The sequence below is a fragment of the Mustelus asterias genome, unplaced genomic scaffold, assembly GCF_964213995.1.
Source record: "Mustelus asterias unplaced genomic scaffold, sMusAst1.hap1.1 HAP1_SCAFFOLD_462, whole genome shotgun sequence".
NCBI classification, from domain to species: domain Eukaryota; kingdom Metazoa; phylum Chordata; class Chondrichthyes; order Carcharhiniformes; family Triakidae; genus Mustelus; species Mustelus asterias.
Window position 1 is genome coordinate 105,283 of NW_027590415.1, and position 12,291 is coordinate 117,573.

Below are 12,291 nucleotides of genomic sequence, written 5' to 3' on the forward strand. Positions count from 1 at the left end.
TTCAAGGCCGCCATTTCTGAGGGTTGCTTTCAATTCCAGGTTTATTTGGGCCGAATGGCCTTCTCCTGTTTCTGTTTTCTATCCATGTGCCTATGTGTTAAATCAGTGAATTTGAATTTCACCAGCTGCCATGGTGGGATTTACTCCGTGTCCCCAAAGATTAATCCGGGACTCTGGATTACCAGCCCAGTGACATCACCTTTCATCCCTGCAAACAAAAACAGTTCATTCAGCTCAGTATTAAACCTCTTCCTGAGGAGATTAGAATTCCCGCCGCAGAATTTCAATTCGCCGATTGATGCAAATCGTTTTGTTGTAGTTTGGAACATTAACAATTTATCCAGATCAAACATACATCGTGGAATCGTTCTAATCTAAAAATACTAAGATAAGTGAGAATTAAATGAACAAAGTTACAAGGAAAGTAATTCCGTTTGGAACTAACGGTGGATTTCAGTTAACGGGCGAGAGCTCGGTTTTCAGGAGTTTCCACCAGATTTCTGTTCAGGACTCGAACCTGCAATTGTTACATAGCAGCATGGAAAGTAGCGAAATTACTCGGCTGCATCGATGACTGTATCGGTGCCGCGTCCTGCTCTCGTCTGCACCTGGACAAAAAAAAATAGCTACTTTCCTTCCAGTTTCCACCGTCGCACATTCACATGGTCCATCTCTGACGCTTCCCTACCCTTCCTTGACCTCTCTGTTTCCAATTCTACACAGACTGACCACCAGTCATTAAAACCCTACCGACTCACACGTCGAGTACAAATCTTCATTCCCCGCGCCCTGTAAGGACGCCATCGCCATTCTCCTGGCTTCTGTACCTCTGTCGCAACTTTTTCCCTGATGCCTCTTTCCAAAGCAGCGCTCCTGACATGGACTCCAGCTTCCTGAAACCAGGGTGACTCCATCCTCACCCTCGGTGTTTGACTGGGCGCTCAACCGTGTCCCATTCATCTCCCGCACCTCTGCCCTCACCCTTTCCTCTCCCAGAGCCACGATCGGCTCTCAAATGATAGAAATCAAACAGATATTGTAATTGTCTTCCTTTCCAACAGTTCAGTCAATATTTCTTCGATACCTTCGCGAAGTCCAATAGGAATAGCGATCCATTTTTCAGTCAGTGACCTGTCCTCTGGAAGTGATCAAAGAGAATAAACAGCTTCAAACACATTCGCTGCAGGTAGGGTTTGAACCTCCGCCAAGAAACCCCATTGGGTTTCAAATGCCTTAACCACTCGACCATCGCAGCTGTAACCGCCAGCAAGTTTATTAACAGCTGATTTCTTTAAACTTTACCTTTGAATGTCTCACCAGACCATGACACGCTACGGGTTGCGCCACAGAGACACACCAGGAGCCGTTATTCCGAATCCCCACATGGGAATTTCTGACCTCGTCGAACAGACAGTTCAAAAGCTCAGCAATTCAACAATGACTACATTTCGAAAATACTTCATTGTCAGTGAAATGTTTTGAGGAGTCCTGTGGTTGTTAAAAGAGCTGCAGAAATTCCAATAGAACTCCGAAAGTACACAGACATGCTGGTGGAATGGGAGGGCACATGGCAAGAAGAATGAAGTGATTCATTTTGGTTGGAAGAACGCAAAGAGACAATATAAAATAAAGGGTATAATTCCAAATGGGGATGCAGGGACAGCGGGAAATGTGTGAACCTGTGTATAAATCATTGAAGGTGGCAGGACAGGTTGTTCGAGTCGGACATTATTCTCGGATTTAAAAACAAAATCAAGATGTTGATACAAATTTATTGCAAACAAAATCCAGATGTACTATTAGATCGCACGTTAGATATTCCCAGCATTGCCCCTCGCATGAGGTGTGGTAACCCTTGGGCTAAATCACCACCAGTAAGCTCTCCCCATTGAGGGGGAAAGCAGCCTCTGGGCATTGGCAACTACGGCGACTTTACCTTTATTTCTGTCATAATCTTTGATTTTATTTGATTTGATTTATTATTGTCACATAATAGACAGTAAAAAGTAATGTTTACTGCAAGCTGTGCAGACAAAGCATACCATACATATAAAAGGAAAGGAGAGAGTGCACAATGTAGTGTTACAGTCATAGCAACGTGTCGAGAAAAAACAAGTTACTACGAGATAAGTCCAATCGAAATTCTGATGGCAGCAGGGAAGAAACTGTTCTTTAGTTGCTTAGTGCCTGTCCTCAGACTTTTGTAGTTTTTTCTCGACGGGCACCAGGGTGCGTCGCTCCATGATAAAACTGGCTGCTTTTCCAAGGCAGCGGGAAGTGTCAATAGATGGGAGGCTGGTTTGCGTGATGGACTGGTTTCTTTCACGACACTTTGTGGTTTTTTTGCGGTCTTGGACAGAGCAGGAGCCACAGCAAGCTGTGATGCAACCAGAATTAATGCTTTCTGTGGTGCGCCTGTCTGTATTCAGACTGTGCTTTGCATTGTCTGCTGCTCAATGAGGATTGGGATCTTTCTGATTCTGTCAGCTGAACTGTGCGTGTACAAGTGACTTGTTCTGACTGTCAGCTTCCGGAACTGTCAAATCGTTTATAAATTAATTCTGTATCTGTCAATTTTTGACACTGACTTTCTGTATCCCCTCGTTTTAAATCACTGATTAATTTTCTTTATTGATTCCTGGGATGTGGGTGTCGCTGGCTGGGCCCGCATTTATTGCCCATCCTAAATTGTCCTTGAACTGAGCAGCTTGATAGGTGGCCTCAGAGGGCAGCTCAGAGTCAACCACATTGCTGTGGGTCGGGGAGCCACATTTAGGTCCAGACCAGGTAACAAATCATTCCTTAAAGGACATCAGTGAAACAGCTGTGTTATTTTATGAAAATCGAGTCGTGGTCATCGGACTTTTAATTCCAGATGTTGTCATTGACGTCAAATTTCACCATCTGCCATGGCTGTGTGTGTGTGTGTGAGAGAGAGAGAGAGAGAGAGAGAGAGAGAGATTCTCACATAATCAGTCTGTTTGTGAGTTTGGATTAATCCTTTATATTCCCTCATAAACACGGTGATCCCTTGTCTTTGTGAATTCCTCCAATACACTTGTACCACTGAGACTCTGGTGTGCGGATGGAGGGTGGGGTGAGATTTGGAGGCAAATGGGCCAAATGGCCTCTTTCTGCACTATAGGGCTTCTATGATTCTGTAATCAATGCCGCAGGGTGTTCAGTGTAAAAACAGTCAATTTTAAAGCACGTGTGTAGGAAAGTGAAGGGTGAACTTGTCTGCGTGAAGATCACAGAAAAGCTCTCTCTGGTGCTGCGTCCAAGAAACAAGTTTTGGGTTGTCAGTAAATGAACTCCTGTAATGAAGGTACAAAATCAGAAACAGGAAATGCTGGAAATATTCAGCAGCTCCGAAAGCAGCTGTGGAGAAATATTCCTGTCACCAGGATGAAACCCTCCAATTGCATAGTTCATGTTGCTCAGACCTCTCAATCATAGCGCCTTCTTGGAACACGAAGCGTGGGAATTGGCTCTTTGTTGACTTGAGCAAATAGAGCAATGCGCCAGCCTCGTAAACAGGTAGATCCCGGTTTCAAATCCCAGCGAGAACCTTGAGTCCTTTCAAGTGATCAGTGCAATTGTGCAAGTCACAATGTCCCACCCTTGCTCGTCAATATTGTCTTTACCTTTACAGTGGATGATCTACAAAGATGAAACAAATACATATTTCAAGACTCCCCACAAATATGTCTACTATTTATTTACATGATCCAGTTATTTTCATCATCTTGCAGAGAAAAAAATAACCTGCAATCAACCCAATGTTGTAAATTCTACAAATACAGCTTTCCATTTTTTTTCCTCAGGAAATGTCTACCACAGTCGAATGGCCTTACAATCATACAATCTCAACAGTGCTGAAGGAGACCATTTTTCCCATCGCGTCTGTATCGACTCTCCAACAGAGAATCGCACACAGGACCGATTCCCGCGGCGCCACACATCCACCCTGCTAATCTACCTATACAAGCACCTTGAAGACCAAGGAGCAATCTCGCATGGCCAATCCACCCAACCTGCTCATCCTTGGACTGTGGGAGTAAAGAGGAGCACTTGGTTTCCTGAGATAACTTGCCTGGGTGAGTGCAGTTTGAACAGCACTGCAGACGTTTGGCACCATCCAGGACAAAGCTTCCCACTTCTTTCGCTTCCCACGCATAAAGATTCACTCCCTCCACCACAGCAGTGCGCACCATCTACACGATGCACTGCAGCAACTCAGCAAGGCTCCTTTGCCAGCAGCTTCCAAACCCACGACTACGACAGCCTGGAAGGACAAGCGCAGCAGACACATCAGAATGTTGTTGCAAGGCACTGATATTTATTTATTGATTGTAGCTATTTATAAATTGTGTTGTTGCGTGTGTGTTCTTTAATCTTTTTTATCTTCCAAAAGAGGTGAAATATCTAATTGAAAAATAAGTTACTATTTCTAACCCAACCAGCGAACGTTGTATCAAACTTAAAGAAAGCCCCCGGCGTTTGCGATGTATTCTCGAGTCAGTGGTTCCCTGGGAGCCGAGTTAACAGAAACAGCCTGGAGAGATGGCAGAGCAGGAATTGTCGGTGCCGAAGCTGAATCACATCAATGAAACAGCAAACTGTTTGCCACGAATCTGATCAAAAATCGGACTCTGGTGGGATTCGAACCCACAAGCTTTAAATGCCAAACTTACCATTATTTTGAAGTTTTACGCGTTATCCATTGCGCCACAGAGCCGAGTGCCGGAAGCTTATTTTACTTGTCCGTATATGGATTTTTGACAATGTAGAAACGATTCTTAAATTCAATAATCTCATAGTTAAAGCGTCAAGAACTGTGAAGAGGAACTTCATTGATTGCAACTCGTGTTGGAACATCTTATGTCTGTTGAGACAGCTGTGGAAATATATAGCTTTATACAGGAAATGTGTCCATCACAGAATGATCCTCCCTTTCTCTCTTCCTCATTCTCCTGTACAGCTTGGAAGCAAATCTCGCAGGCTTGATAGTCGGGAGACACATTCTACTCTATCTGTCACAGGGCTGATCAGAACCTGTTCCCTGTTCCAGTGAAACATCTGCACAGAACACAACGCAAAGCTGGAAGCTGGAAATCTGAAACAAAAACAGAAAATGCTGGAAATGCTCAGCGGATGAGGCAGCATTTTCGATGAATGGAGATTTCTGGAAATCAAGCTCCTGAAGCACAGCACAGCAGCACAGTTTAAAGTTTCCCTTCATCCACAATGGAGGCTCCATTCTATGGTGTTGAACAATCCAAATTTGAGAATGTGCATTGTTATTCTCGTCGCCACAGCCTGAAAACCACTTCAGGCATTGATGTCGCCCTTGGATTTTAAATTTGTAAATCCATTCGCTACCTTTTAAAGCTACTATTGAAACTGTATCTGTCGCCCATTCAGTTCTTTGTGAGTGAGAAGCAGAATTGAAGATATATTTGGGTAATTTTCCTTTGACTGAATTTGTACAGAAGCATAAAGGCGGGAATCACACACAGCACTTCATGAAAATGACCCCCTAAAAGCTGACAGTGTTTAATCAAGGGATGGTTCTATTTATTCATTTATTATTAATGGAGAATAGAAAAGTTGGAACTGTATGCAATCTGGGCAATATAACTGAGCAAAGTGAAACACAATGGGGACTGGGCACGATAAGCCTCCCATGGGCAAAAGACAAAGTGGAGGTGCGACGTTGGCTGCTTGTGAGACGGAGCAGGGAGATGTTGTCGGGTGAAGGCACATCGGAAAGTGGGAGTGCTAAGCGTTTAATGCTCACTGTACAAGCAAAAGGTGCAATGCAGACTGCATGCTGGATATTCAATCCTTACTATCCTAAACAACAGTGATTCAAAATGCCACTTGGTTCAAAATAAAATGCCAACCGGCACTAATACATTCACTTAAAAAACATAGCCTTGCTGATTTATCATAATTTAAATGATTTAATTTAGTTACAGAGGAAAGTAGGGTACGGCTAGATTTCAAAATGATATGGCCAACAGATGTAGTATTTCGAAATTCCACTGTCCCAGGTTCAATATAATGTGAACAATTTTTGTCTGTTGTGTCCCTCTCTGATGTCCAAACTTCAGTCGACCAGAATGTACAATTTGACATAATAAAAATGCAACAAGCTCCCCGTCGGGGAATTGAACCCCGGTCTCCCGCGTGACAGGCGGGGATACTAACCACTATACTAACGAGGAAGCGATGTTTTACGTACTGTACACTTGCCACTTACACTTTCAGAGCGACAACTGAGTTCGGACGAGATCACTTCGTTTCCCCAATCCGGAGTCCCATTTCATGCAGCAAACAGCGGCTTTCACCAACCGACTTTTGGATTAGCAAGAAAGAGAATGAGATGGATGCATGAAAAAAACAAGAATCAAGCGGAGACAGAAAGGTGCGTTGCCGTTCATTTCAAACTGCATGTTCTTATTAATTCTGGAGGAAAGACGGCCTGTGTTGAAATCTGAACAATCTGGACAATCTCAGCTCGTCTCTCTCCACAGATGATGTCAGACATGCTGAGATGTTCCAGCATTTTCATTTGTTGTTTCAGATTCCAGCAGCGGCAGTATTTTGCTTTTATCTTGTCTAGAAATGCGTTTTTTTTCTCCAAACTGCTGGAACTTCCAAAGCGGTTTACAGCTCAGATGCTTTTCTTTAATTCTATTGTCTTTTGTATTGCCCGAGGTAGGTGCGGATTGAGCAAAAACAGAAAATATCATCCCCAATCTCACAGGATCATGGAAAAATTATTTCTGTGGCTTTGACCATCTCATCAGTTGTTTGACATAGATACATTTGCTCAAAGCTGCCTCAGTTAAAATCTTATTGGTGCATATTTCTGTGAGCCACTGGAAAATGAGCGAAGTTTCCAACCCTTTTCTGAACTCATGAAGTTGAAGTTAATTATTCTCTGTCTCCGATGATAATTTTAAGAAGCTCAATTAAAGCTCTACTGTCCATGGTTCGGCCACGGATTCGAAAACCAAACAGATTTCCAAGCAGTGTCTGCAACATAGAACCACGTAATCCCTGCAGCGCAAAAACACGCCTTTCGCCAGAGTCTGATGTTATCTGATCAGTTGTTTCATTTCACTTGATTTGATTTGATTTATTTTTGTCACATGTTTTCGCCTTCAGTGAAAATTATTGCTTCTTGCGCGCTCGACAGATAAAACATTCCGTTCACAGGGAAGGAAAGGAGAGAGTGCAGAATGTAGTGTTGCCGTCATAGATAGAGTGGAGAGAAAGATCAAATTAATGCAAGGTAAGTCCATTCAGAAGTCTGATCGCCGCAGGGAAGAAGCTGTTCTTGAGTCGGTTGGTACGTGACCTCTGGCTTTGGTATCTTTTTCCCGACGGAAGAAGGTGGAAGAGAGTATGTCCGTGGTGCGTGGGGTCCTTAATTATGCTGGCTGTTTTGCCGAGGCAGCGGGGAGTGAAGACAGAGTCAATTGATGGGAGGCTGGTTTGCGTGATGGATTGGGCTACATTTATAACATTTTGTAGTTCCTTGCGGTATTAGGCAGAGCAGGATCCATACCAAACTATGATAGACTCAGGAAGAATGCTTCTTTGGTGCATCTGTAAACGCTGGTGAGAATCATAGCTGACATACCAAATTTCTTTTGGGAATGAAATTCCTTTGTTTTGGGCATGGAAAGTAGCTTGCCTGGCTGGGAATCGAACACAGGCCACGGCGGTGAAAAGCGCCGAATCTTTATCACTCGACCATCGGAAAGTGCGTGCGGCCTCACCAGGCTGCAGTATTGCCTTCCAATCGGGCAACACTTCCGCAGTAAAGGCCACTCAGCCTCCGATCTACGGGTATCTTCATGGCACACGACGAAGCAGAATCGCCGAGCAGAAACTGACAGGCAACTTCCACATGCATGAAGAAAGCCTCAACCGGGATCCTGGGTTCAAGCCACAGGACACACAACCCTCACCATACTCTCTGAGTTTGCAAAATCCTTCTAACTCTCCTGATTTGAGAGAATTCACACCTCTTTAACCGGTGATTATCCCTCTCTCCACCCTTGCTGTCTATATCTTTACCTGAAAAGACTCGCATTCTAACCATTGTCCACACTCCAATCTGTAATTATCGTACTATTGTATTTGTGTCTATCGATGCCGTGTTTGTCAACCTCCCTCAACTCATCTGATGAAAGAACACATCTCCGAAAGCTTGTGATTCCAATTTTACCTTGTGTTGTGAGAATTCTTATTGTGCCCACCTCAGTTCAACGCCGGCGCCTCCACATCAACACGAGTGCGAGCAGATCATCTGTTGAGGAAATAGGAAAATGGATCAGAAGTGTTGGTGTGATATGTTCCATTATCCGTCCTCACTATTCAGAGCCCTAACCACGCAGTCCAGGTACATACCAACTATCAACGACATGTATGAAAGGGTAAGGTACATTTTTATCCGCCCTTCTCTGGTCCATTTTATCGAAATGATTTTTAAAATAATCTTTCACTAATTTAAAGCCCAGCATCAGGCCACACCTCAGCCTTGTGATTACAAGAAAAGAAAGATGCAAGCAGTCAAAACTTTACCAGGTCTTTCCTTTGTTCTCAATGGCACTACTTTTTATGGGCTGTGGGTGTCACCTGCAGGACCAACATTTGTTGCCCTTCCCTAATTGCCCTTCAACTGAGAGTGGGTTACTCGGCCATTTCAGAGGGCAGGTAAGAGTCACCCACATTGCTCTGTGTCTGGAGACACATGTAGGCCACACCTGGTAAGGCGGGCAGACTTCTTTATCTAAAGTGCACTGGTGAACCAGATGAGGTTTTACAACAATCGACGGTAGTTTCGAGGCGGCCATTACTGAAACCAGTTTTCAATTCCACTTTGATCAAATCAGTGAATTTAAATTTCACCAGCTGCCATGGTAGAATTCACTCCATATCCGCAAATATTAGTGCGGGCCCCTGGATTACCAGCGCAGTCTTTCATCCCTGTAAACAAAAACAGTTCGTTCCGGTCCTTATTAAACCTCTTCCTGAGGAGATTAGAGTTCCCCCCACAGAGTTCTACTAAACCGATTGCTGCAAAGCCTGTTGCTCTATTCTGGAGCATCAATAATTTATTAGGATCACACAGGTAAGGTTGATTTTTCGGAACTCAAAAAATTAATGATCTGAGAAAATTGAATGAACAGAACAACAAGGGAATACTTTCTGAAAAGGCGCCCTGCAATGTTGGCAATAAATGCAGAACTTTCAGCTGACGAGGCATATCACGGTTTTCCGGAAATACCACCAGAAATTTTCTGCATAAAGCGACGGCGGCAGGACACAAACCGGCAATCTTCTGATATTATCGTCATCATGATCGCCGAAGTCAAACACATTATCCATTAGCCCACGGCGTTAGCACACGCATGAAAGCGGCGGGTGCCAGCGCCATGTGAATAACTACTGTGGTGAGATTAACTGTCAGTTCTATTTTTGGATGCTCCGCTGGTTTCCGGATACCAGAAAATTGAAGGGAAATCTCCAGCTGCTGTAACCAGCGAAAACTAAAGTCCACTTTTTACATTCTTGGGTGCCTGCCTTTGTGGAGTTTGAAAGCAAAAGAGAAAATGCTGGAAAATCTCAGCTAGTCTGGCAGCGTCTGTAAGGAGAGAAGGAGCTGATGTTTCGAATCCAGGTGACCCTTTGTGTGGAGTTTGCATGTTCTCCCCGTGTCTGCCTGTGTTTCCTTCGGGTGCTCCGGTTTCATCCCAGCTTCAACAATGCAGGTTAGATGGATAGGCCAGAATAAATTGACCCTTAGTGTCAGGGGGATTAGCAGGGTAATTACTTGTGGCTACAGGGTTGGAGAGGGATTCTCTGACGGAGAGTCGGTGCAGAATCACTGGGCAGAATGGCCTCATACAGCACTATAGGGATCCTATATCTCCTACAAATCCTGTCTTAAACATTCACTACTGATCCCCAGAATCCCTCTGCTCGCAGCTAATGCAGCAACATCCCCTGTGTACCTTAGTTCAATATGTTATACTCTTTTACACGTCACTTACTGCACCACTCAATCTTCTTTGTTGCAAAGAGAGAAACTTCGAAATCTTCAACCAAACCTTGTATCTAAAATCCCTCATCGCTGGATCTAAAATGGTAAATCTCCTTTTCTCCCTCCCATGGACCCTCACACTCTTCTGAGAATGTGGTTCCCGGGTCTGGGTGCAATCCTAAAACAGCTGCAGTTGATCAGAGCTTTATAAAGATTGAGCATAATTTCCCTGTTTTTATACTCAGTATCTCGATTGATGAAGCCAAGGATTCAGTGCACTTTCCGATCGAATCTCTCAAAATCTCCTCTTACGTTCAAAGATCTCTCTGAACCTCAGGTCCCTCTGATCCTGCACACTGATTAGAACTGGACCTTTCAGAATGCCACTGCGGCAAAGTGATTGACACAGTGGTTAGCGCTGCTGCCTCACAGTACCAGAGTCCCAGGTTCCATTCCGGCCCCGGGTCACTGTCTGTGTGGAGTTTGCATTTTCTCCCGGGTTGCGTGGGTTTCGTCCGGGTGCACTGGTTTCCTCACACAGCCCAGATATGTGTGGGTTAGGTTGATTGACCACGCTAAATGTCAGAGGGATTGAATGCATAGTGCCAGGGGGATGATCCGGGTAAATGTGTGGGGTTGTGGGAATAGGGCCTGGGTGGGATTACAGTCAGTCCAGACTCAGTGGGCCAAATTTCCTCCTTCTGAACTACAGCGTTTCTATGTTCTGTCGCCGCTCCCCATCCCTTCTGTCAGAAAGCAGCACTGTTCCTGATTGTGGGATGAATAATGTGTCTCTGCTACAATATCAGTGAGAGCTAAGACTGCAGCTTCTTTTTCTCCAAATCAGAATTTACAAGGATTTTTGACACTGATGCATTATCTGGCCGAGCAGACTTTGTCTCTGTCTATCCCTCCAACAGAAACTGATAGCCAAGTTCCGAACACATGAGGACGGCCTCAACCGGGATGTTGGGTTCATGTCACACTATCTGTGACCCCCACAACTTGCCTGGACTTGCAAAATCTCACGAGCTGTCCTGTCTGGAGACAATGCACATCTCTTTAACCTGTGCTTAATGCCCTCTCCACTCGCATTGTCTGTACCTTTAAGACTTGATTAGTAGGGATATGGGAGTAGGGCCTGGGTGGGATTGTGGTCGGTGCAGACTCGATGGGCCAAATGGCCTCTTTCTGCACTGTCGGGTTTCTATCTATGAAGCTGTATTAGCATTGATTAGCTTGATTAGCATTCCAATCATTATTCTGTAAATTGAGTTTGTGTCTCTGTATGCCCTGTTTGTGAGCACATCTCCCACTCCACCTGACGAAGGAGCAGCACGCTCTGAAAGTGAGTGGCATTTGCTACCAAATAAACCTGTTGGACTTGAACCTGGTGTTGTGAAACTTCTTACTAAACTTCAGTCTCCCAGTGTGTGCTGCCACCTACCGGCCGCAACCCGAATCTGCAACAGAGAGGAAGATATTTACATGAACTGTCCCTGTTGCAGAGGCAGATCAAACAGGAATTAATGATTGGATGTCAGCATTAAATCCAATAGAGAATTCAATATTAATGTACTTTCCCATGTAGTCGGTTTAATTTTGAAGTTGTTATAGGCTGGAGCAGTTGACTCGATTAGTTCAGCTGTACTGAAGGGAAATCTAGGTAATGAGACGTTGGAGAATAAAATTCAGAGATAAGCAGATGATGTTACATTAAAGATTTGAGCAGAAGATCGTGCAGAATCATGTACTAAGTGCACCAAAAGGCCCAATTTCAATTCGATATCTTCCGGGTAGAATGAGTACAGATTTGCAAAGTGTCTCAGATGGATTGATAAGGAATATCACACACTTATGTTGTACCGGAGACAGAATGCGTCCAGCACCTTTAGAATCTTAGAATAGATACAAAAGAGAGGGAGAGAGACCATTACACCCTTTGTCTGTGTGCTGTCCTGTACAAGAACAACTCATCTCGACCCTTTCCCAGTCATTGTAACAAAAACCTGCAAATCCTTTCTGTTCAGGTGCTAATCCCTTTCCCCTTTGACAATCCTGATTTGATGCTGTCTCTGCCACACGCTCAGGCAGTGCTTTCCAGGTCCTAAACTCTCAGCACATTAAAAACGATCCTTCTCCAATCTGCCAATGGGAACAGTTTTTCTTCATCTACTCTCCTTGGACAGCACAATCAAACCCACGACTGCTACCGTCCAGAAGGT

The 12,291-nt window shown here is 44.3% G+C and overlaps 1 non-coding gene across 1 annotated transcript; it reads right to left on the reverse strand.

Annotated features, from left to right (window-relative positions):
• Window positions 1-6,161: 6,161 nt before the first annotated feature.
• On the reverse strand, window positions 6,162-6,233 carry trnad-guc (transfer RNA aspartic acid (anticodon GUC)). Its single transcript has one exon. It is a non-coding gene; the product is annotated as a tRNA-Asp (tRNA).
• Window positions 6,234-12,291: the final 6,058 nt, after the last annotated feature.